Genomic DNA, 24,105 nt, shown 5'->3' on the forward strand with positions numbered 1-24,105 from the left:
TGCCCCCACCACCACCACCACACACACACAGCCAAATTGATGTCAAAGTTGTAAGTTATTCAGGAGCTGAGCTGTTCAGCTAGGCCTTAGAGGATTTGCTCTCATAATGGCTTGGATGCAAATTCCGTCCTTCAAATCTCTCCTGAATCAATTATTACAAGATTAATTTAAACATGTCCACCTGGGGTGCCTTTGTAACATGAGCTTCATATTAAAAGGGGGGGAATCACAAATTGTGGAAACAAGTTGGGCAATTTGTGGGATTTTAATATTACATTGCAAGGAAAAAAATTTCTCCCTCCCCAAGAAACTGAACAGAGAAGATGATAATAAGGTGAACTTTCAATTTCTCTTTAAAAATTAGCAAAATGCAATAAACTATTAATATATTGTCAATAAAGCAAAATAACGTAAGTGTTCCATACCAAATTCCCTTTAATCTTAATGGTCAACTGAGTGAAGGCCAACAGAAAACATCTAACAAATTTCAAAGCTATGAAGCACGTGGGATCAGATATAATAGCGGGTTACCTATATCTATGTATCATATACGTATATAAATATATATTTAAAAAATACAAACAGCTGTAATATTAAAGAACAATTATCTTCACACTTTAAAACAGGAAGGAAGAATTACTCTTTAATCCTTCAGAAAAACAGAGTGAAAAGATTTTCAGTAAAGTCAAAAAACTGTTTAATATAGTTTAATTATTTTATACATCAGTTATTATATCAAAAACATATTGGCATTAATGTGTATTTTAAAATATGGAAGGATGGGTGGGGGATAGAGAATGGGAGAAAAGGCCTAGAAAATTATATTATAAACAGAACAACCCCCAAAACATTGGTTCTTTGCTTGAAAATTTTCCTCCTTAATCATTTGTCAAGAATAAAATAATTCAGACATTGTTCAATTCTAGTAATTCAAGTATATTTGCTTCTTTTTAATAGTATATGGTGTTTTTTTTGGCAAGACTCCATCTTTCAAAATTCCACATTACTTGTCTTGATAAATTCTAAATATTAAAGCTATAACTAAAGAAAACACATAGAATGGATTTCAGAATCATTTGAATTTCAGTTTGGGCAGAAATGATTTCACATGAATCATTTCAGCCCAAACTATAGAAATACGAGGACAAGTCTGAATCGTTACAGGCTAATGTTACAACTGTTGAATTTCATCTCCAATATAGGAACCACAATTAATCCCATTGAGCAGTCACAGAAGTATCCAGTATACTGTGTGTATGTGTGTGAATATAATTTTAAAATCATAGGAAACAAATGTTCCGTGATTGAAAGCAGCCTTCTGCTAATTTACCAAAACAGGAGGCCTAACCGCCTTCAGGTCCCAGTAGAAACAAATCACAAATTTAGGGAGCCACTAATACTTCATCCCAAACCTCTGACCAACATGGAACTGCCAAAAGCAGTGAACAGTCAAAATAACAAATGCTTCCATTACATAAAGTACCAAGAAAGGGTAAACTAAACTTTAAAAAAAAAATCACAACTTTTATAAAAGGCTTTCTCAGAAAGCCACCAAAACAAGAGTAATACGGTTGTTAGATTTCAACTGGGAGGTGATTGGAACAACTTAGGCAAGCTCACAAGAATTCTAGAACTCTTGTTCTGTACTTTTTATTTATGAAAGTTTAGAGTTCCAATTCTAGAACTCTTGATCTATACTTTTTAATAATGAAAGTTGAGAATTCCGTAATGAAATAATTCCAGGAATGCTTGTGCTTCACAACACTTGAACTATCTGGGCCTACTCCTCTTCTTGCCCTGGTTAAGATTGCTTGCCACCACCACCACCACCCCTTTTTTTTAAAGAAACATACATACATAGTTTTCTTTTCCATTTGCCTTTTGTTTTGGCAGAGGTCAGATCTACCAGTCTCTTATTTTCTTGCTGATAGTGGAAGAACTAATTCTCACAATTGCTGCAAGAAGACATTAGCTCCCCATGGAGCACAAATTGACTATGGTCACTCTAGCCACATAGGATTTTTAACTGCAATGCAATGCTCCATTTAAGCATCAGAATTTAATGAACAGTAAACTAAATATTAACCCACAAACATTCCCATTACAAATGATAACATTTCAGAGTTTACACACACTCTGTAAGAGCAGAAGATAGCAGAGAGATCCAAAAATCTCTTTTGCAGGAGAAATTTTATATAGTAAGTATACGGAGAACGAGGTTCCTGTCTTGTAACTGTTTATCCCAATGAGTTGACTATAAGTTGACTGTGATTTCAGTTTTCTTTTCTTAAAAATAGAGACATCACAAGATCCCAAACAATGCAATGAGATTCTTTTTCATTACTTTCTTTCACTTTCTTTTTCCAAAAATAGTCTATTCAATTCTTAGTCTGAAACAGCAGCCCTCAACTTTTACAGCTTGTTAGCCTAGCGGGAGGGGGGAGGGACAGGGCCCACTGCTTATGCACGTTGAGCTATGTGAGTGTGCACCAGCCCACCGTTTGTGCAACTCAAATTAACTACTGTGTTTCCTCAAAAATAAGACAGGATCTTATTTTTTTTGACCCCCGAAATAAGCGCTTGGCTTTATTTTTGGGGAAGTCTTATTATTTTTGAGGTGCAGGAGGTAGTGAGCATGGACACTTCATGGCTGCTGCTGTGTTGCAATATTTTGGGGGTGGGCTTATTTTCAGGGGAGGGCTTATTTTAGCGCATGTGCTCGAAAGCCCAATTGGGCTTTTTATTCGGGGAGGTCTTATTTTGGGGTAATAGACCAGTAATGGGGAACCTGTAACACACTTGTCAAAGACGACATGCCACAGTGTTTGGGGTGACATTCAGCATTCACCAACATATGACAACAACTATTCTTTAAAACATGCTCCATTCTTGTGCAACTTTTGGAGGCTGTGGAGGTGGCATGAGAATAGACCCTCCAGAGGTTGCATGAGAGGACTGCTTATACAGTTTCTAAACCCTGCAGCAGTTGCCTGGGAACAGTCTGTGTGCTTTTGTGCAATTTTCAGAGGCTGCAGGGGCCATGGAAGAGCATTCTCCAAAGCTACTTCACAAATGAAGGCCTCATGCAACATGGATTAGCCTTGGCTAGGCAACATAGGCCCATCAAGAGTAAGAGAACACCACCTGAAGAGAAGCAGGGTAGGACAGATTCTAGAAAGTGCTGGGCTAAACCTTGGAGAATAATGTGAGACAGTCTTTTTAGATAGAAGAGATGGTGATAGACCTGAAGCTGTACTTCAGACCTAGCTTTGATGCTGTCACTAAGCGCCATTGTTCAGGGTAGCCTAGTTTTGGGGAGGAACAGAGAATTGTTTTTCTTTTGTTTGGTGTTTTAAGTGTGTATGTTAGAGAGAGGGGGAGGGAGGGAGAGCCAGCCAGCCAGACAGAGCTAGAAAGAAACAGAGTTTGGCTTTTCCAGATTTTTAACATGCCAGGCCTGAAATGTTCGCCATCACTGTGACAGACGATGTCCAAGATAGCTAACACATGTTTTTCCTTCTTTATTTTTCTTTACTATTACAATAAATATTTGTCCAAGAAACACCTCCTTGCCTGTCTTTTATTACTGATAGGAACCTTGTTACTATTATATTGCTATATTAACTTACACTGCTTTATATGTATTGTTGGGCATGTTCCGAAATAGATAACATTTAAAAAGTGAGCAAAAGCAGCTTGAAAAAACCGAGTTACAGAAAACATTGCTGTTTTTAACAGAACACCAGACAGTAAACCAACACTGCTGCCATGAAGAAATGATGTGTTGTCTTAGTCTAAATTTGTGGCAAAATGAGTACAAATGTTTGGCTGAGCAAACAAGTTTTTAGTCAGATTGAAGTCAGTAACCTATTTCAGAAAATGACAAATATCTGGTGAAAGCCAACTTCATTTTTTTTAAGGTATGATATGTCATTGAGCAAATTATTCATCATCTCAGCAGATCAAGCATACCTCACCACACTTTTTACTGCATTTTTACTAGGAGTTTATCTCATAAGCAGGTTCAATGGTTTTCTACATCTGATAGTTAGTGGGTTTCACACCAACCCAGTTCTTGTTCCACAATGCCAAGGTTGCTCATAATCATGGAAAACCAATCCACCACTAGTTCACCCTAGTTTTTGCTTCCGCTTGCTTTATACCACTGTTAAGTCTATCCCCGTTAGGAGACTAGAGTTCAGCAGCGGAAGTTAGTAACGAATAAGCCGCTGTATAGTCACTCACAGCCACTGAAGGTAAAACAAAGAATAGCTTTACTTGCGTAACAAAAATAGGATAAATAGTCTCCAAACAGATTATAAGCAGTCTTGAAGTATATACAGTCTATTTACAACTCGTTGAAGTTACAGTTGCTCAACACACAATTTACCATATAGACAGGTAACTTAGTTACGACTAGCCACCATCCAATACACGGTCTTTTCTCCAATACAAAGCTCATACAGTAACAGTCAGGAACTATCAGGAGAATCAGTACCCTAACAACCACAACAACTCAGTGGAAAAGAAAATGATTAAAGCAAGGTAAGTGTAAAGTAACTCCATGTCTAGCATCATTTAAAACATGCCAGGCTGTCATATAAACACTGCTCCACTAACAGATCACAGTGGCAGTCGATGAGCAAAGGGAGAGGAGAGACTTCCGGTTCCGGCGGCTACGGCGACAGGCAAGCCTTTGCCTGCTCCCGCTCTCCCGGTGGGCTTCCCCCGCTTCTGGGGGGGCACAGGACGCCCCGGAGAGGTGTCCTGCCGAGGGAACGGCTCGCGGAGGGTCCTGGCGTCGGCGGCGGCTGGCGGGGGCTCCTCCGCTTCGTTCTAGGCACCGGGGAGCAGTATCGGAGGGCGCCCGTGTGCGCGCGCCTCGCCCCATGCCGATCGGAGAACGCGCTATTGAACGAAGCAGCGGCAATGTGGTGAGAGGCTGCCCTTCTCCATTCCCTCTATCTTAAATTTATGGACCCTTCAGCATCTTTTTAAGAAAAAAAGTTAAACTTTCGGACTTTTGCCAGAGGTGCGGCTAGAGGGAGGGGGATTTCCCCCCCTCCCTTGGACAAGCGGCTTGAGAAGATTTTGCTTTCGCCCTCAGGGGAAGGAGGAGGGGGGAGAGCCAACTAATGATGCCTCACCCTTATAAAAGTGACTTTCATTGGACTTAGCTCCAGAATTTATGGGTGAACTGAGAACTTTTTGAATTTTTAAAACTTTATTATGCCTCTGAGCCCAAAGCTGGCAGGGCAAGATGGCACACTTCCGTTGTCTTCATGAACTGTGAAACCTGACTCCACCTCTAAAATTCAGGCTTCCGGTCTTTGTCTCCGAGCCACCCAGAGGAATCTTTTGTGGATTGTTCTTCTTTGAACTCCTTGGGGAAAAAACTTTCATCTACTGCTAGACTGACTAAAGAAATCCCCATCTGTTTGGATCCTCTGCCTTCTGGATTCGCCTGCCTGCTCTACTTCTCCAGCTGCCCAGTCTCTATTTTGACAGACTTCCTTGCTTTAAAAACCATGCCTCCAAAAAGACCACCTCCTGGAAAGCCTGGATTTGCTACTTCTGCCCCAACGTCTGCAACGTCTAGCCCAGCTACACAGTCAAAGATAACAGAACTGATGCAACCCAAGACTACAGAGATAGACTTTCAACAAATGCTTCAACAAATTCTACAGGGCCAGGAGGAAATTAAGAAACAGTTAAGGGAAATGAAAGATGAAATTAAACAGAACCAAGCCCAAATCTTTAAGAACTCACAGAGACTGGACCTTGTGGAGGGTGGGGTGGCGGAGGCGAGGGGGGGGGGTAGAGGCTTTACAGAAGGGGAACAAAGAACTTGACATCCAACAAATGAAAATAGAGTTTGAGAGAATGTCCTTTTATCTTAGATTTCAAAATGTAATAGAAGCAGATGGGGAAAACATAAGGGACATTATGACTAATATTTTAGCTGAATACATACACAAAGATAAACAGCAGATGGATTGGGAGATAGACCTAGCTTATAGAGTGAATTCAGCATATGCCAGAACACATAATGTACCCAGAGAGGTTCACATTAAATTTCTTAGGAAAACCACAAGAGATGAAATACTGGGTGTGCAAAGGGGGCAAACATTGACATACTGTGATAGGGAGATAACCATTCTAAAGCAGATTCCCAAAAAAATTAGGGAAAAAAGGAAAAATTATTCGCAATTGGCGAATAAATTATACCAGAAGGGGGTGTGGTTTAGATGGTTGATGCCTGAAGGTATGCTAATATTCTGGGAGGAGACAAGAATCAGAATTAATACACCCATAGAGGCACAGGCCTTTATGGAAAAAAACAAAGCCAACCTAGAAAAAACAGAAGATACCACAACGGTCATACAGGACACGGGAGGGGCCGGAGCTCTGCCAGCGGGGGGTGAAGGGGCAACACCAAGAAAACTCAGATCACAAAAATAAATAAGGAAATCACAATGTTATAAACAGACCGAAAGTAAATATGAATTTATAACTAGACTATATATTATAATTATATAAATTGATTGAAAATTATTTTTTCTAGAATTAAGATGCTGACTTTTTATGATTATATATTAAGATTTGATATTTTGATGTAACCTAGGAGTTTGGAGGGAGGGGGCGTCTGCCACATTTGCAACTGCCAAAATTTGTAATTCCACCTACCCCTTTTCCACATAAATGTTTTTAAAAAAACCAATAAAACTTTTTTGAAAAAAAAAAAGAGCAAAGGGAGAGGAAATGGATCCTATCCTGAAACTTCGCAATTAGAGAATGTGAGAGAACCAAGATACTTCTGTTCACAAAGCCACAACTCCTTCCACTTTTAATGGATATAATATAGTTGCTAGACACAATGTTTCTGTTGTTGCATGATTAATTGAAAGCCAAGCACAATGACATATCACTGGCAGAATAAAGCTGTCACCAGCGAGTCATTACTCACAGCAATCCCTGCCAGTCTCTACTATCTGAATTGGTCTAAGCGCCATTGCAGACAAGCTCTCAGTACAAAACACATTACGTATCGTTATATATAAATAACAGTGACTAACAGCCGCCGCCTAGAGTAATCTCTGTGGGACAGAAAAGGAGCCAGAAGAAAGACAGGGAAAGGGAGACGTTGCCCCTGATATCAGAAAAAATGGTGCATGCTAATCTCAATCAAAGCAGCCATTTTTATTTTCCACATTTGACTCCAGACGTATAAATAAGTGGGCACTGGGGAACATCTCCAACCAGGATGATTCTTCTTAAAAGGGCCTTTGTTCCCAATCTCAAAAAAATGGAATACAGATCAATACTAATTATCCTTCAAGTCAGCAGTTCCATCAGCAACTGGTCAAGCATACTTTCAAAAGATCCCTAGATCAAAGATTCCTCTTTGTTTTGCTCTCCCGGTTGCCAGCTCCCCCCCCCCGACTCCTCCACACGATTTGCATCATTTCAAAACAGACAGACCTATAACCCTGGCTAGCCCTTAAAACAAGGCTTGCGTTGTTTCAGAAGAGGATAGATATTAGGACGCAGGATTTCCAGGAGCAATGCATAACAAACAGGAATCTTGAGCAACCAACTTGCCCTTGAATTGCTATTTTTGATCAGAGCTCTCCATGTTTCCTTTGATAGCTAGGAAATGGGGGGAAAGTATCTGTACTAAGGTTTTAAACAATATACATTGAGCAATAGAGAAAATGTTTTACCCCAAACAAGCTTTTTTATTTATTTGTTACCTATTATATAGTAAGGGAGTTGCTATGGATAACATTTTGAGGAAGAAAAACGAATGCCCTATATTTAAGCCAGTATGGAGCAGTGGTGGAAGCTAAGGTGTTGGCCTGGGATGGGGACAGTTGAGTTCAAGTTCATGAACAGCCAAGGAAATTTCCTGTTTGACTTTGGAGCCAATCATACTCTCAGCTCAATTTTCTAAAGAAAAGAAACAGGAGGAAGGTTTGTAATGTCTGAAGCCATGTTCTCCTGGAAGAAAAGTGGAATATAAATCAAATGGAACAATAAATGTAAATAAACTGAATAAATTAATTTGATTGCTTTGTCCCCAACAGTTTGGTAACCTAACTCAATATTTTGCCTACAAATCCCACTCCAAATCCCATGTTCAGCATCAACAGACCAACTACACTGTATTTAGTGTAGTTAAGTTTATTGTAGATCCTACTGATATTGCAAAATAATTTGGATCTGCCTAAATAAGACAATAAAAACTTTAAAGTTCTTATAATCTTTGATAAATCTTGCAACCCCCCCCCCCCCAATGTTCTACTTTGCTGTTTATACTTTGGATGTAGCCGATTGTGAAAGTAGTGGAGGTGAGGAGACAGAGCTAGAAAAGAGGAATATTACCTGAATTGAAAATGGTCTTTATGATCCTCTTGTAAATCTACTTTTTACAGAAAGGAATCAGAGGAAGCTGGTTAAAACAAACATAGTATGGCTAGATTATTATACTCTATAACAGTGGTGGGTTCCGGATCCCGTTGCGACCGGTACGCTGCAACGGGGCTGGGCACCCATCACGTGCACGCGTGCAGCGCGCGCATGCATACCCACCACCCCGTGGTGGTCCAGCTGCTCGGCGGAGCATCGCACAGGCGCCGTACACTCCATGTGCATGTGCAAATGCCCTAGTCGGCTCAAATAGAGGTAAGGAGAATGGGCGGGCAGGTGGCCCCTCCGGGGCATACCAGTCCTAACCCACCACTGGTCTATAAGTACCTCCCTCCGACACTTCCATTTCTTCCATCCAGAACCTTGGAAGCGAGAGAATCTGTATCCATTGGTCCTTTCTAATAGTCACTTAATAACCGTTAATTTTTTTTTCAGCCAGCCATTGATTCTAATGGCATGTGCATTCATAGACAAATAATACCTCAGACTGCCTTCATTAATTGACCATGCATAATTTCCCTGAAAGCTTTTCCCTAAAACAACACAGCCCTCTTTCCAAACTGACCGACTAGTAAAGACAAAGTACTTTCTGTGCAAGACTAGACTACTTATGCAGATGCAAAGCTTTCTCTTCGTGTTAAGTTAAAAAGTGTGCATTGTGAAGAGTTTGCCACCTCTGACCAAACAAAAACTACAAAGCTTGCAAGTTTGCAAACTGCTACCTAAATAGACAACCATACAGTGAAGATGCAATATGGACTTGCTGTGTGATGGGAAGGGGGAAGAACCCCGCGAAGTTCCCAAAACATCTAACAAACTTTGAAAAAAACAGTAGGAAATCCTAAATGTAGATGATCAAGGAGAGATTTTCAGGCACTGATTTCCCATAAGCTATTTTCCATTCATGTGGAAACCTGGGATGCAATGATATAAATGTCAGTGGGTAAAAATAGGAAAAAGATTCACTTGGTGAAGGAGCATCAGTCTAGTCTGAAAAAATAAAATAAAACTAATAACATTAATAAAATATAAATGCCACTTTCAGTGAAATAGTTGAGTATAAGTAATGTCACTTGGCCAACCTTGTCTGGGCTCAGAAACTAAGCAAAGTTATGACTGGCTAGTATCGGGAGCTAAGACATCCAAGCAGTAACAAGATTGCAGTCTAAATAAGGAAGTAAAAGTAATCATCCCAAAAGAAAGCAAGGGCAAACCATGCTGTTGCCAAGAAAGTTACATTAATATATCCATCTAGTCATCAGAAATCAAAGACATCTTTACCTTTAAACAAGGTTGATACCAAACACCTTTCATGGAGTAAGAGAAACATCCAGGTTTTAGAGAAACCTGGTATGTATAACATGAAACCTTTAATTTTTTTTTTTCTGATATACACAAATTGTTTAAACTCAGATTTTTAAATGGAAGGAAATGCACAGAAGACCTATTTCCCAATTATATATTGAGTGGGTGATTATCAACCCTTCTTAATCTAAATCTTCCTTCCTTTCCTTCCTTTTGCTGCCTTTGTTACGAAGATACCACAATCCAAACCATGCATTAAGATTCATGTGCAAGACTTTTGAAATACGAATGGTGTGTGATCCAGGGGCGTGCGGTCAGGGGAGGCAAGGGAGGCAGAGCCTCACCTCTCTTCATGAAATAATAGTATATATATATATATATATATATATATATATATATATATATATATATATATATATATATATATACTATATATATATATAATATATTATAATATTATACATCCGTCCGGGCACGCCCGGGAGCTGCGGAGGGCGGAGGCAGAAATGTTGTCGGCGCTCCCGGATGACGAAGGCATGAAAGCGACAGTCGACAGTCGCTTTTGTGCCTTCGTCATCCGGAAACGCAGACATTTCTGCCTCCGCCCTCCGCAGCTCCCGGGCGCGCACGGACGGAGGTAGCCACAGCGACACCGAGGCGATCCGGGCGGACGAAAGAGCGAGCGAGGCAGCCTGATCCTCGGTCGCTCGCCCGCCGGACTGCCTCGGCGCAATTCTGCCTACCACCGTCCGGGCGCGCCCGGGAGCTGCAGAGGGCGGAGGCAGAAATGTGTGCCTCCAGCACACGTGGTCCCATTCCCCGTCTTCCTGATGACGTCACCAGCCTCACCAGCCATTAACCTCGCCGCACGTCACTGGTGTGATCCTAGAAGCAAATCATCTGCATATAGAATACTGGTACAAACCCTAAAGTATATAAACAGGCCATAAAACATCGCTGAGTGAAACTGCCTTTTCACCTCAGTGCCATACCATGCTGTACAGGTAGTCCTAGACTTATGATCCCAATTGAGCCCAAAATAACAGTTATTAAGTGAAACATTTGTTAAGTGACTTTTGCCCCATTTTACAACCTTTCTTGCCATGGTTGTTAAGTGAATCACTGCAATTGATAAGATAGTAGCCCAGTTGTTAAGTAAATCTGGCTTCCCCATTGACTTTGCTTGTGAGGAGGGTTGCAAAATATGATCACATGACCTTGGGACCCAGCAATGGTCATAAATATGAACCAGCTGCCAAGCATCTGAATTTTGATCACATGATCATGGGGATGCTCTAAAGGTCGTAATTGTGAAAAATGGTTATAAATCACATTTTTCAGTGCTGTTATTGTAGTGGAAAGCCCACTTTACCAATTCAGGAGACAAGACCACAAAGGTTGGGGAACACAGGTTTATTGTGCGCACAGGTTCAGAGCATTCGCATGACAAATTCTGAACCCCGTGGATACGCCCAAGGGTTAACTTATATAGGTCCAACGTGTCTTAGCTTTGCCAAGGTGTTGCCCTCTAACACACTTTTATCTAACTACAGTAGGTTAAAACGGTGGAAAACAGGATACAAGAAAGGAGAAGTTATCTCTACACCATATTCCGCATAAGTGGGTGGTTTACATGGGTGGGTCTTTATCTTACACCATCTGTCACTTTTGGTCCACATCCCTTTGCACAAGTCTTATGGTCAGTTACAGGAATTATTTTAGTACATAGGATATTCAACTATAGATTACATTAAACAAGTTCTTCTTCCTGTAAGCAGAATTTAAGTACTTCCAGAAGCTTGCTTCACACGCAAGCAGTTCGGGGGTCACAACACTAAAGCATTTTATATTGCTTTTATATCATTAATGCCATTCTACCTCATTATAACTTTGAACAGTCACTAAATGAACTGTTGCAAATCAAGGATTACCTGTATTTCTTCTGAATACTGAAGTTGTTTCTCCTAAAACAAAGATGTTTTAAGAGTATATGCATTTCCTTATAAGAACTTCAGCTGAACAATATGCATAGATCTCAATCCTTGTTTATTAATTTTTCAGAAACCTCACACACTCTACTCATCCAGAATAATTACCTTGCCATATGCACCTTTAAAAAAAAAACCTTTCAAACATGTGATTTAGTTCAGCAAAAATTTAACCTTTAGATCCTAAACATAGAACTTACCTATTGTGAAAGAGGTCACTTTAAAGATATCAGTTTATGAAGGTAAGTTAGCTCAGGAAACAGACCCCCTCCTCCAAAAAATATTAGAACTCACTCTAGGTTGGTATAGGCTATAACAAAATCTTGAAAGACTGATAGCTTCCCCTTCTTTCTCTCTTATACCAAAAAGAGGCGAGGTAGGGCACTTTTAAGTTTCTTTTTCAAACAGTCTTGCATTACAGTCTGAGTTCATCTTTGCTACTGATCTCTGAATATCTTCTCCAAGGTCATATCTGCATTCGTCTATATCTTCAGAAGCATGATAAATTAATCACATTTCTCTGAAGGAAATGTCTTTTGCCTTTTCACACTCAGATATGTATGTATGTATGTATGTATGTATGTATGTATGTATGTATGTATGTGTATGTGTATACACGTACATACATACATACATACACACACACAAACACACTTTAAAACACATAATTAGATAGATGCACATGCATTTCTTTAAAAAGTAATATAGTGCCTTCAGTGGCTAAGAAATTGCATGTGCTTTGTGAAGTTCGTAACCATGCACCAATTTTCTCAGGTCTGGACATTTTCCCCACATGCACAAAATACTTTTGTGAATTCAACAGCGGTTCATGGATAGGCAGATCTCACCTTCTAACCTTGTGTACTTCCATCTCCTCGCACTACACCAGGCGTTCATGCAAAATACTGCCCATTTATTTTTCTATGCATCTGAGTCCCTTTGTAGCTTCTCAGCCCTTTCTTAGATTAGAAGTTATCACAGACTGCCTTTATTGCCTTTAAAAAATAGGCTGCCCATGGCTGCCTTGAAAGCTAGGAATATATTGGGCAAATATACATAGGTAGCAAAGTGATTGCCTGGAGGAAGCATATAAATTATCACAGAGGAGTTCACAATTCCCCGGGCAACGCTGCCTACCTGCCTGTCTTGAAAACTAAACCTTCTCCTTGTTGGGTCTAGAGGCCAAGAGGAGAAAGAGGGATTGTCATTTTCAGGCTTATCCACTAATTGGCCATTGCTCAGATAAAAATGTCATTACAGATGCAGTTAACAGGGGGTGGAGGGGGAGGGGAATACCCATCCTCCATTTTAACAGCGAAGGGTGTGATTACTATCGATTACAATTCTACTGAAGTAAAATCCCAAACCACTTGCCCTTGAATTCATTTCTTAAGAAAAAATCCCTCGCTAGCCCTCTATAGAGTCAAAACTGATTCAGGAAGATTTACATACAACAAGCCAAGTTCAGAGAGGTCTTCACTGAACACAATGCCTGCTTTTCTGTCTTTCCTTCTTACTTGTCCAAAAGATCCGTAGATTTCTAAACAACATGTATTTTTCAGCTTGAATTCCTCCCTTCCTTGGTTCCAAACAGTCAGCAATTTTCAGGGTCTTTTTATTTCCTCTAATTCCCTTTGGGTGCTTCCCAACCTGCTCCATGGAGTAGTTAAGTCTTCGGGAGGATGGGGAAGGGCAAAGGCTGAACCTCGAGTAGTTTTCTCAACCACCAAACCAGTGGTGGGATATGACTGGTACGCCCTGATACGAGCGTACTGGTGCCTGCTGGAAGCACCAGGTACCATTCCATTATGGTGTTCCGGAAGGCCCGCCCGCCTGCCCACCCTCCTTACCTGTATTTGAGCCGGTTGGAGGCTGCGCAACGCTCCGTCAAGCAGCTGGAGCATCGGGGGCGGTAAGTACGCATGCGTGCATGCACATGGTGGACGCCAGGCCCCATTGCAGCATACCAGTTGCAATGGGATCCGGAACCCATCACTGCACCAAACCAATAAAATAAACAACAAACCATGCTTCCATCAACAACACCCAAATGCAAGTTCCTCAAGCAACTCTTATTGAAACTGTCCATTTCTGTGTGTGAATTAGTATTCTTTTAAAGTGGACTGAGCTACCTTGGCCTTCATGGAATCTGTTGGGATCAGACAGGACTGAGACTGAGAGGTGGAGGGAGTAGATTTCCCATTACGTAGTGAGAAACTCTTTCCTTCTGAGCAATACTGGCTTACTGGGTTGGAAACTGGAAGATCAGAGATAATTTTAAACTCCCCGCATGTACCTCCCACAACCTTTTAATAAAATGGCACCTTCTCCCCCACTTTTAGGCACGTCTGTGGCAGTGAAGGCATGGTGGGTGGGGAGAAAAGTAGGATGGGAGGCTACTTCAAGGAGCCAGAGGTAATCATGTACACAAGTAAGGTCTGAAGATACATTCATAAAGCAATGTGTGTCAGAGAAAAAGATCACGAGAACACCAAATGAGATGCTTCCCTAAACCAAACCCCTTTTATGACTCCTAAAGACTACCTCTTTTTATGGATGTAGTATCTAAGTGGAGGAACCTAGTTGACTCTGGCTGATCTTTAAAACTAAGCAACATTGGAATGGATGGGATGCATAAGGAAACTCCAGATTTGTAGGCTTCATACAAAGTAAAACATGCATACATACAGAAAGAAAGAAGGCAAGAGCAAACCTGTTCTATATTGCTCAATGGAAAACTACAAGACATGGTCCACGAAGTCACCAGGAATAAAGTCTGACTTGAAGGGACCAAAGTGAAAGAGTGTGTATGTGTGTGCGTGTGCGCGCGCGCGCGTGTGTTCATTACTGACCAGCTGAACTAGTTTAATTTTTCTTTCAGCTGTTAATTGCACATCCCAGACTGTCTGTTCTTAAGCTATTAATCCTGACCTGGCCCTCAGAATTAATATATGTGGCTTTGTGGTTATTCACAAAGGACAGCAACCAGGTCTACCATCTGCCTTCTTCCTGTTAATTTAAATTGTTAAATAAAAATACCAGTAAGGGAAAAAAAATAAAAAAGAGAACACTTTTGGTGGGGCTCTGAATATGAGTTCAGCATTATCTCTAATTAACTGCAGACCTGCTTGTTGCTTTCCAATAAGGTCACTCTCAGACAAAAATGTTCTCAAGAGACAGTGCATAAATATCCCATGCTAAAGCCCAAAATTACATTAAGTTTGAACTTCCCACATTATGTACTGAAAATATTTATAGGCATGCACACTTCAGAGGTTCTTTTTAGTGGACAATTTTTTAAAAAACAACAACCAAATTGTGGACCTCATGGCTATTTCTATTTTCTAGTATCAATGAGTGCAAATGAATGTCCATATTCAGTATATTCTATTTTTCTTCAATACTGTAGATAGGCAGTCCTTATTTAGTGACCACAATTGGGAGTGGCAACTTGGTCATTAAGGAAAATGATCACTAAGTGAAACTACAACAGTACTTGTGACCTTAGTTCAGCTTTCCTTTGCTTTCAGAGCTGTGACGGTCCTAAATGCAAGAATTGATCATAACGATACTTTTTCATCACGGTCACATATGCAAATGGTTGCTAACTGAAGCAGTCACTAAACAGAGACTATATGTACATCAATACCAAGAAAGCAAATGGCTCTCTCCCAAACTCAGTAAGAATGCTGCCTACCCAACCTAACTCAATGCTAATTTAGATTGTAGCTCAGGATTGACACGAGGGTTCCTTGATGCTCTTTGAGCTTGGTGGTTTTCTTGCAGATGTTTCATGACCCAAACTAGATAATATCACCAGTGCTGCACTGATGATGTTGCCTAGTTTGGGTAATGAAGCTCAGAGATCCACAAGGACCCCTCAATTTAGATTTTATGTTGCATGAAGAGGTCAATTCACATTATCTTTGCCTTTGTCTCTTCTGCTCAGCATAACAATGAAACCGGGGTTCAACCACCAGCATGGACTAAACTTAACTGCACTGTTTGTTTTATTCTTTTGTTGTTGAAGCAATTAATGAACTAAGCAACTGAGTCCCTCAATCCATTAAAAGGTTATCCTTTGCTTCCTTGCTTAAGTAAGCACCAAGGTGTGGACCCAGCCAAGACTCTCTGCTCCTCAGCAAAAGCATTACTTAAGAATAGCACAAGCTCCTGTTGACTTTTTGGAAGAGAGAAATGGAGACTATGTCTAAATCAAATTGTCCTCCTTACGATGACAACAGTTGAAATTTAGTGACAAAATGCATATGGTGTATGAGGAGTCCTTCAATCCAGGCTTATTTGGGGTATAAATTCATTGGGAAAGATTGCCTGGAACACATACTTATATTGCTTTGAATGCTTGCAGGGCAATGTAAAGTATCAGGGTGTACTACATACAGGGTATTTAACTAATAATTTTATATCAACAACAATTAGTGTTTTCTAAAAGCATCTGCATGCTCAAATGAGCCTCATGTTTTTCTATTCACTACCAGAGTAAAAATGCGGAAGTCTCAGCTCTACTTCATTTTTAACTCATCTTTTTGCTTTGATGTTAAAGACTGGCATTTTAAAGGAAATCAAAAGTTCATTAGCTCATCTCCCCCAGAGAAATCTACCTTGCATTAATTCTTGCAGGCTCCATTCAAGGTGAATGGTGAGAATGAAGAGAGAAAAGGCTGGGTAATTTTTCCAAGCACACACCAATGTGGCCTCCCATTCAATCCTTGCTGAACACTGAAGTCACTTCTCAGACCTCCTACAAATGTTGGCACAATCAACATTTTCCGGTCAAAGGGATGATAAAAAAAAAAAACAATGCAAAGGCAGAGAGTTGCAATTCAGGAATTGTTTATATCAATCATTTGTGCAATCTAAACCTGGAATTATTCCACCAAAATCACTGGAAGAATTCCCAATTTGCACGGATGAAATGAAGATAATAATCCATTTTACAGCCTCCTTTTGAACCACAGCCAAGCGATTAATGCTCTTCTTTCATGAGTGCTAAGGACACCTCAAATATCAAGACAGGGGTAGACTGGAAAAGACAGGCTTTAGTGTCTTTCACATAAAAGAATCTGCAAAGCTTGTCACTTGTTTTGTTCTTTAAAATTTCGGGTCATTCGTGGAAGTCTCATTCCCTCTACCTCAGTTTGGCTTCCTGCCTAGGAGAGCAAAGAAAAAGGAAACCAGCATCAAAAGGGAGAGAAAATAAGCAAACAAAAGACAGAGGGATGAACAGACAGACAGACAGACAGAGTGTGACCAGTGGAAAACAGAAGATATGTCATCTTCCAGTTTCTGAATCAATCACAAAGCAGACAGAAGTAAGTCATGGGAGAATTGTCTAGCTTTAATATATTTACTCTTCCCAGGAAGTATTATGTATCTGGGTACCCCAAACAGGGTAAAGTAACACAATTGTTTATATTTTTTTCCAGGCCCAGAAAGGCATTTCTCACCCGACCCCCCTTTTCCATGCATTATTCACATCTTATGACAATCATTCTGCAAAGTTGACTCAATTCCTTTAAATATAATAGTAAGGATGAGATGCAGAGTGTTGTCCTTTAGTTTGATTGCCTTTCACACAAACCAACACAGATTTCTTTGCTTCCTATATTGAAATATTGATTCTATTCTTGCTTTGGCAATGGCCAAATGTTGGCAGTCTGTAATGTGGTTTGCCTTCTTTTCTCTCTTTCTCCACTCAGGCCAACTGTAGTACGTCAGCCATATCTCACAAATGTAACACACTGGTGGGAATTCCAATACACCCCCCAAAAAACCCACCCTTGCATATATTTCTTGTGGATAGATGGCCACACTCCAAAAAATGAGGACCAAACTTCATCAAAAACAATGAACTTGTATTTAATAATTTCTGTCATATCAAAATTCCCAACTCAGTAGCATGTTCTGGAGGGGCTATAAAGACTACATTCAAGGTTTGGGGAAACATGCAAAGTCAACATGGCAGTTACAATGGTCAGAACAAACCCCAACTTCTTTTGTATACATACAAAGGGATGGAGCTTCATTAAAGCTGCAACTTCCATCTTGCCTTTTTTTTTGACACCCTTACTAACCTATGGATATCACTTATTGGGACCTTAAGTTGTTTATTAGATCTTACAATTTTATTCTTCCCATCATGATTTATAGAAATAGAAATGTTTTCTTATCTGCTAACTCCAGCGGTGGGATTCACTTACCTTCCCTACTGGTTCGCAAATGTGAGCACATGCACCACTGTCTGAGCATGGATGCTGCTTTCTGTGCATGCACAGTGCTCTCATATTACATTGGGGTGGGTGGGTGGAGCCTCCCGCAGCCACCACTACCAGTTCGCCTGAACTGGAGAGAACCAGCTGAATGCCACCTCTGGCTAACTCTTAATACCACCCAAGTTAGTAAAGTACTTTCTATCCAATTTACCATGATGCAAACCAACAAGCTATAATTGGAGTAACTCTTGAAAGCTTGGCTGAAATCATAGTCTGCCCTCCTGCTTAGTATTACTCAAGCTACAATTGGTCTTAGCAGCAAATTATACTTTGAAGCCCAGAAAAAATTCAATGAAGCCATCTGAAAGATACTCTTTTTAACAATGACAATTTTCCACCAACTTTGTTACCACTGCTACTGGACCCATCCTCTTCCAACAAAACTTTGAGGGATTAATTTGATGTCCATTTTGCAATGTACATGTACATTCCAGGTAGTCTTCAACTTACAACAGTTCATGTAGTTAAAACTAAATGACTGAAATAAATGACTTGATTGTTTTTCACGTTTATGAGCATTGCAACATCTCCATGGCCATGTAATCAAAATTCAGATGCTTGACAATTGACTCATATTTATGACATTTGTAGTGTCCCCAGGCAGAGGTGGTATTCAGCAGGTTCTGACCAGTTCTGGAGAACTGGAAGCAGACATTTTGAGTAGTTTGGAGAACCGGTAAATACCACCTCTGACTGGCTCCGCCCCCATCTATTCTTTGCCGCCCGAGTCCTAGCTGATTGGGAGGAAATGGGAATTTTGCAGTAACCTTCCCCTGCATGGGAGGGAATGGAGATTTTACAGTATCCTTCCCCTGCCACGCTCACCAAGCCATGCCCACAGAACCTGTTAATTTTTTTTGAAATCCACCACTGTCCCGGGTCATATAATCACCTTTGGCAATCTTCTGACAAGCAAAGTCAATGGAGAAGCCAGGTCCATTTAATTATCGTGTTACTAACTTAGCAATTGCAATCATTCATTTAAAAATTGTGACAAGAAAGGTAAAATGGGGCAAACCTGACTTAAGAACTATTTTACTTAGCAACAGAAATTTTGGGCTCCATTGTGTTCGTAAGTGGAGGACTATCTGTATAATGTGCAGTACATGTTTGCAGCTCAGTTTGGCTGTTGTAAGCGTTCACACATCATTGTTATGCCAGGCACAAGTTTTATTGGAAATTCTGGACTTTGGAAGAATGCAACGAAGCCTACTTATAGTTTACAGAGATACATTCCCTTATCTTATGAGACAGCAATAATCAAGGACAATAACGTCATGAAGAATATTACAGAATTGTGAATAGCTCTGAGAAGCTCTCAAGGGACTAGTTACTTGATCCAGTGAAATAGCTTTGTTAGCCTCTCATAGCAATAGCAGTGATTCCCAAGCCTAACAATCTTCAGGTTTTTTTTTTATTTCTGCATGAACCTGGCAGTTTATAGGACCTTAGAAACTAGTCAAATCTATTGTAAATGATCACCACTGCAACTGATGAAGTATGTGTAATATGATACCATAATAGATTGATTAATATTAAAGGTGCTACAAAACTCTCCATTTTAGCAGCCATCAAAAGGAATGAAAAATGAAGTTGAGGATTTAATATTTAAATCTATGAATTACCCATAACCCTTTTTTCTGACCATCCACCTGACATCATATTGAACTGATGTGGAATTACTTTCTGGAAATGTCAACAATTAGCAATTACAACTGGATATAAAGTTGGCAGATTCATAAATGATAAAATACTTTCAAAACACAGAGACTCCTTTAATATTTCACACCTGGGTTCAACAAATAGGGAGCACAAAAATATCTGAAAATTGATTTTTATAGTAAGCTCAAAAACTAGTGCAATTATGTTTATTTTTAGAAAAGCATCAAAATGAGCAGTCTTATCTCTATCAGACCCCCCCACCCCCAATCTATTTTTTTGCAATTTAACCCCGATGGTTAGATGACAGAAAAAACAACTTTAGTGTTATACATTGCACTTGATTACATTATTCTGGTCAGTATCAATCCATCTGTATAGAAATTCAAATAGTGATGGGGATGACAGTAGCGACGATGATATAATAATAGAGGCACCAGTTTTTTGCATGATGAGCAATTTCCATTTTCCCTCCAATTGTATATATTTTTGAATAATTTTAAATCCATACAGAACCAGTTTGCAGTGTTATAGTATAAGGCTAAAAACCAGATAGTGAGTTCTGTTCTGCCTTAAGCAAAGTCAACTGGGTGACCTTGGACCACTCCTTCTCTCTCTTGCCCTAGAAGGAAAATAAGAGAAAACCATCCCCCCTCCTCCAAAATAAAACTTGCCAAGAAAAACTACAGGGGTTTGTCCAGGCGAGTGCCAGGAAACAACACTGACTCAAAGTGCACACCCAAACAAACAAATCAGTGGTGATTTTTAAAAAAAAATTACTACCAGTTTTGTGGGCGTGGCCTGGTGTGTATGGCAGGGGAAGGATATTGTAAAATCTCCATTCCCTCCCCACTCCGGGGTAAGGATATTGCAAAATCTCCATTCCCATCCCATTCTGGGGACAGCCAGAGGTGGTATTTGTCGGTTCTCCGAACTAATCAAAATTTCCGCTACTGGTTCTCCAGAACCTGTCAGAACCTGCTGAATTTCACCCCTGAAACAAATCCATACAAGGATTCTGTTTACTCTGTCTCTGTGCATTAAAAGATACTAAGAATTCTTAGTGAAAAGTACAAGATGGCATCCAAAGTTGATGTCCGCTACACTATAACACTCCTTTCTCACTGAAAGTAAAATGTTCCCTTCGACATCAGAGCTGTAGAAGGTCAAGTTCACTGCAGCCTAGAAAGTTAGTCCTTAGACTGGCATCCTATCACCTTTCATCTTTCGGATACCTTAATAGCTGCATGGTTAGCTACTCTTCTACGGAATGGGAGAGGAGACCTGAAATACCAAGCAACTAAAAAAAATAAATCTGATTTCCCGTAATCGCTGTTCTCTGGCTCTTGTGCACTGCCTTGGCACCTAAATCTTCCTTTGTCAAATGGTTATTTCTCTCAAACACTTTGTGTGCCCCCCTCACAGACAGTAATATGGATGCCGGGAAAGGCTTTGTTTGCCTTTGTGTGTTACTTTGTATTTGAATTGGTAATGTTTTCTGGTCAGCTGGGAAAGCACAAGGGCTTTGACTACTCTGTGCTAACACTGTTAGTGATTACTGGGAAAGCCAAATGATCCCACATTGCATGCTGTATTCAACATATACACAGTTTTACACTTTCTGATTTCACATATAAAGCAACTTGCTACAGCTTCTCCCTATTCCTATTAACTACTCTCAGGAGCGACAAAAATATGAACCCTCAAATGTACAATGAATAATATGCGGGAACTGCTAAAACAGGATATCTTGAATTCAACTCTCTTCCTCCTCCTCCTTATCTTCCTCAACATACCCACACTAAAAAAAAGTCAGTTGTGGCCTTTTCTGACACATATCTTAAATAAACTATTGCATTTTAGCTTCCTAGTAAAAACTGCCAGTTTGAGAAGATTCCTGCGCAACAGGCATGAGCAGTAAAATAGCTAATTGAACTCTTCAGTTATGGATCTGGTTGCTTGTGCATGACAAATAAGAGACAAGGATATAGCCCTGTTTGACTCCTCAGTTGATCAGGGTTATGTCCTTACTGATGTGGTAAACAAATAAAACTAAGTGAAAATATAATCTCTTGTTTTGGGTGCTGTCCTATTATCATAGAAACAGAAAAACGGTGTCAAAAAACTCCCATAAGAAACTAATGCATGACAGTGAGGCCTATATTTAGTTTTGAGCCAAAGTCTTCAAGTAAATCTCCAATCTCATTAATAGAAGACCATTATACATGAAAATGTTAAGGATTGTACAATTTACATCCTGGCATGTCTGAGTACTGATGAGACAGTCAAATTGACATAAGACTCAAAGTCTGATACTCATCAGCAATGACTACTGGCACTTCATCTGCTAGGTTTCACGGAGGATGCCTTGGGAAACTACAACCTCAAGGATGCCCAATTTAGGATAGTCCAACAGCTTGTGGACATTGATTTACAATATCTACGCGCCAGAGCCAATAAAACTTGCTCCCCGCTGACTCTCAACCAAGTTAATAACTATGGATTGAGGATGGCTTCCTATTTTTATACCCTAACCATTCCCAAGCATAGAAGAGCTTTTTCCCTAGCTCGCTTCAATGTCTTGCCCTCAGCACTTCTGGATGGTCGTTTCAAGAGGCTCCCAATTAATAAGCCTTGGGGATGTCTCCTCGTACATCACCTCTCAGGTTTCCAGGTTTTTCTTGAGAGCTGTGACCATTAGAGGAGAGAGCTGTAACCTCCCTTAGTTGGGCTTTTGGTGACTGGCTGCTCTTTTGTACTGTTCGTATTTTGGTCTGTGACTGTAAATAAAGTATTATTATTATAGATAGATATACTGGCACTAACCAATAAGTGCCCATGTAATCCATAATGTACTTTCCAAACAGAACTCCAGACTAGTGAAAGCCAGGTAAGGAAAGGGTTATGTTTTGCAGGAACTACATATTTTAGGCTGAAGCCTACAAGAGTTCCACCAGAAACAATAACTACAGCTTTGTTACACAATAAAATATTTGCTTAGAAAAGCTCTAAATTAGTTTCTGTAATATCAAACAAAGCTCATAAAGCTGTCTTTATTGGCATTGAAGAATTCTAGAGCAATTCTACATTGCAATAGCCATTAGGCTGGTACCTATTATTCATATAATGCAGCCCTGTTAAAATTAAGTATCATCCTTAAGGAAGACTTTGTCATGTTAAATAGAAGGACTGTCTTTTCTTTCTCCATATATTCAAAACAAACTGTTAAGAGAGCAATTTTACAGATCCTACAACCTAAAGCACCAAACAGCTGTTTGACACCTATGATCCCCAAACTCCAACCCAAACAGTCTGTTTCTCTCTTGTGTAGAACTCAGAACTGTTAACAGCAACTCAGTAAAGATCCATCTATAAGTCTCTGGCTGCTAATTACAAGGACCATTATAATTAGCAACAGTGAATATAGCCAAGTCTCCTTGCAACAACTTTGGAGAATGTTCACCCTCAACCTTATAAACCAAGAGCCATCTGTCTAATACACCTACTTGTCAAATACATTTATTAAGTGTGTTATTTGCCACCAGCTCAGCTCTAAAATGTGTCATAGTGGTTTCAAAGAGAAGCCTATTATGATTTTTTAAAAAGGAAAATGGTTTTACCTCATTAATTTTACAGGAAAAAAAAAACATCTCTGAACCTCTTCCCATTTGTAATTATGCATGATCCAATTGTGATACATTAATTTATACTGAATTTATAAATTTGATCACTATTAGACATTCAATCCATTATTTCTGTTTCCAAGCTTCTTATAAAAACACCTAGTTAATGTTCACTACCAAAGAGGTAATTTTAATATGCCAACTACCACAGATTTCCTGTTTGGCATCTGTAGGGCTGGCTAAAAGCTTCTGTCATAAAAACTGCAGTCATGTTGTTGGACAATACAGACAATTATGAACTTCACAGACCAGCTAGGGTTAATGTAAGCAGCTTTCAGTGTTTCCAAATAACGTATGTCAAGGACAATACGTGAATCCAAGCTTCTTATACAGTCAAGACACATGCATTATGGCCACATTCAAGATTCATTAAAATAGGCTATTGCTGAATCACATCAAGAAGGAGGTACATCAGAATCTTCTGATACTACAGTGTTTCTCAACCTTGGCAATTTTAAAGTGTGTGGACTTTTACTCCATGCTGATGGACAATCTTGGCCCAAATCCCTGTTATGGCTTCTGAAAATAAAGCCGCATTACAACAAAAGATTGATGTAACCAGTTTGGAGATAGCAAATGATCAAAGTCAGCATGCAGACTAGAACACAATGAGAATGAATCTTCACCATGATCATTGGGATATGGGGTGGGGAGTAAAAGAAAACATTTTTCTGACAGTTTGAATTCAATAATCATCCCAAGACAGTGATTTACTTTTTCTTCCTAGCATCTTAAGCATTTCTTTGA

General features: G+C 39.8%; 1 protein-coding gene across 9 annotated transcripts in view; it reads right to left on the reverse strand.

Moving 5' to 3' along the window:
- Positions 1 to 24,105, reverse strand: part of SEMA5B (semaphorin 5B) — a 532,760-nt gene that overhangs the window by 235,797 nt on the left and 272,858 nt on the right. The window contains exon 1 of one of the 9 annotated variants that reach the window (XM_081938789.1): positions 6,968 to 7,009. The exons of the other annotated variants lie outside the window; for them this stretch is intronic. The gene's annotated coding sequence lies outside the window, so the exon portion shown is untranslated. Of the gene's footprint in view, positions 1 to 6,967; positions 7,010 to 24,105 lie in introns of those variants that run through there. 9 annotated transcript variants of the gene reach the window in all.

Source organism: Natrix helvetica (assembly GCF_964273705.1).
Source record: "Natrix helvetica genome assembly, chromosome: 1".
Classification (NCBI taxonomy): Eukaryota; Metazoa; Chordata; class Lepidosauria; order Squamata; family Natricidae; genus Natrix; species Natrix helvetica.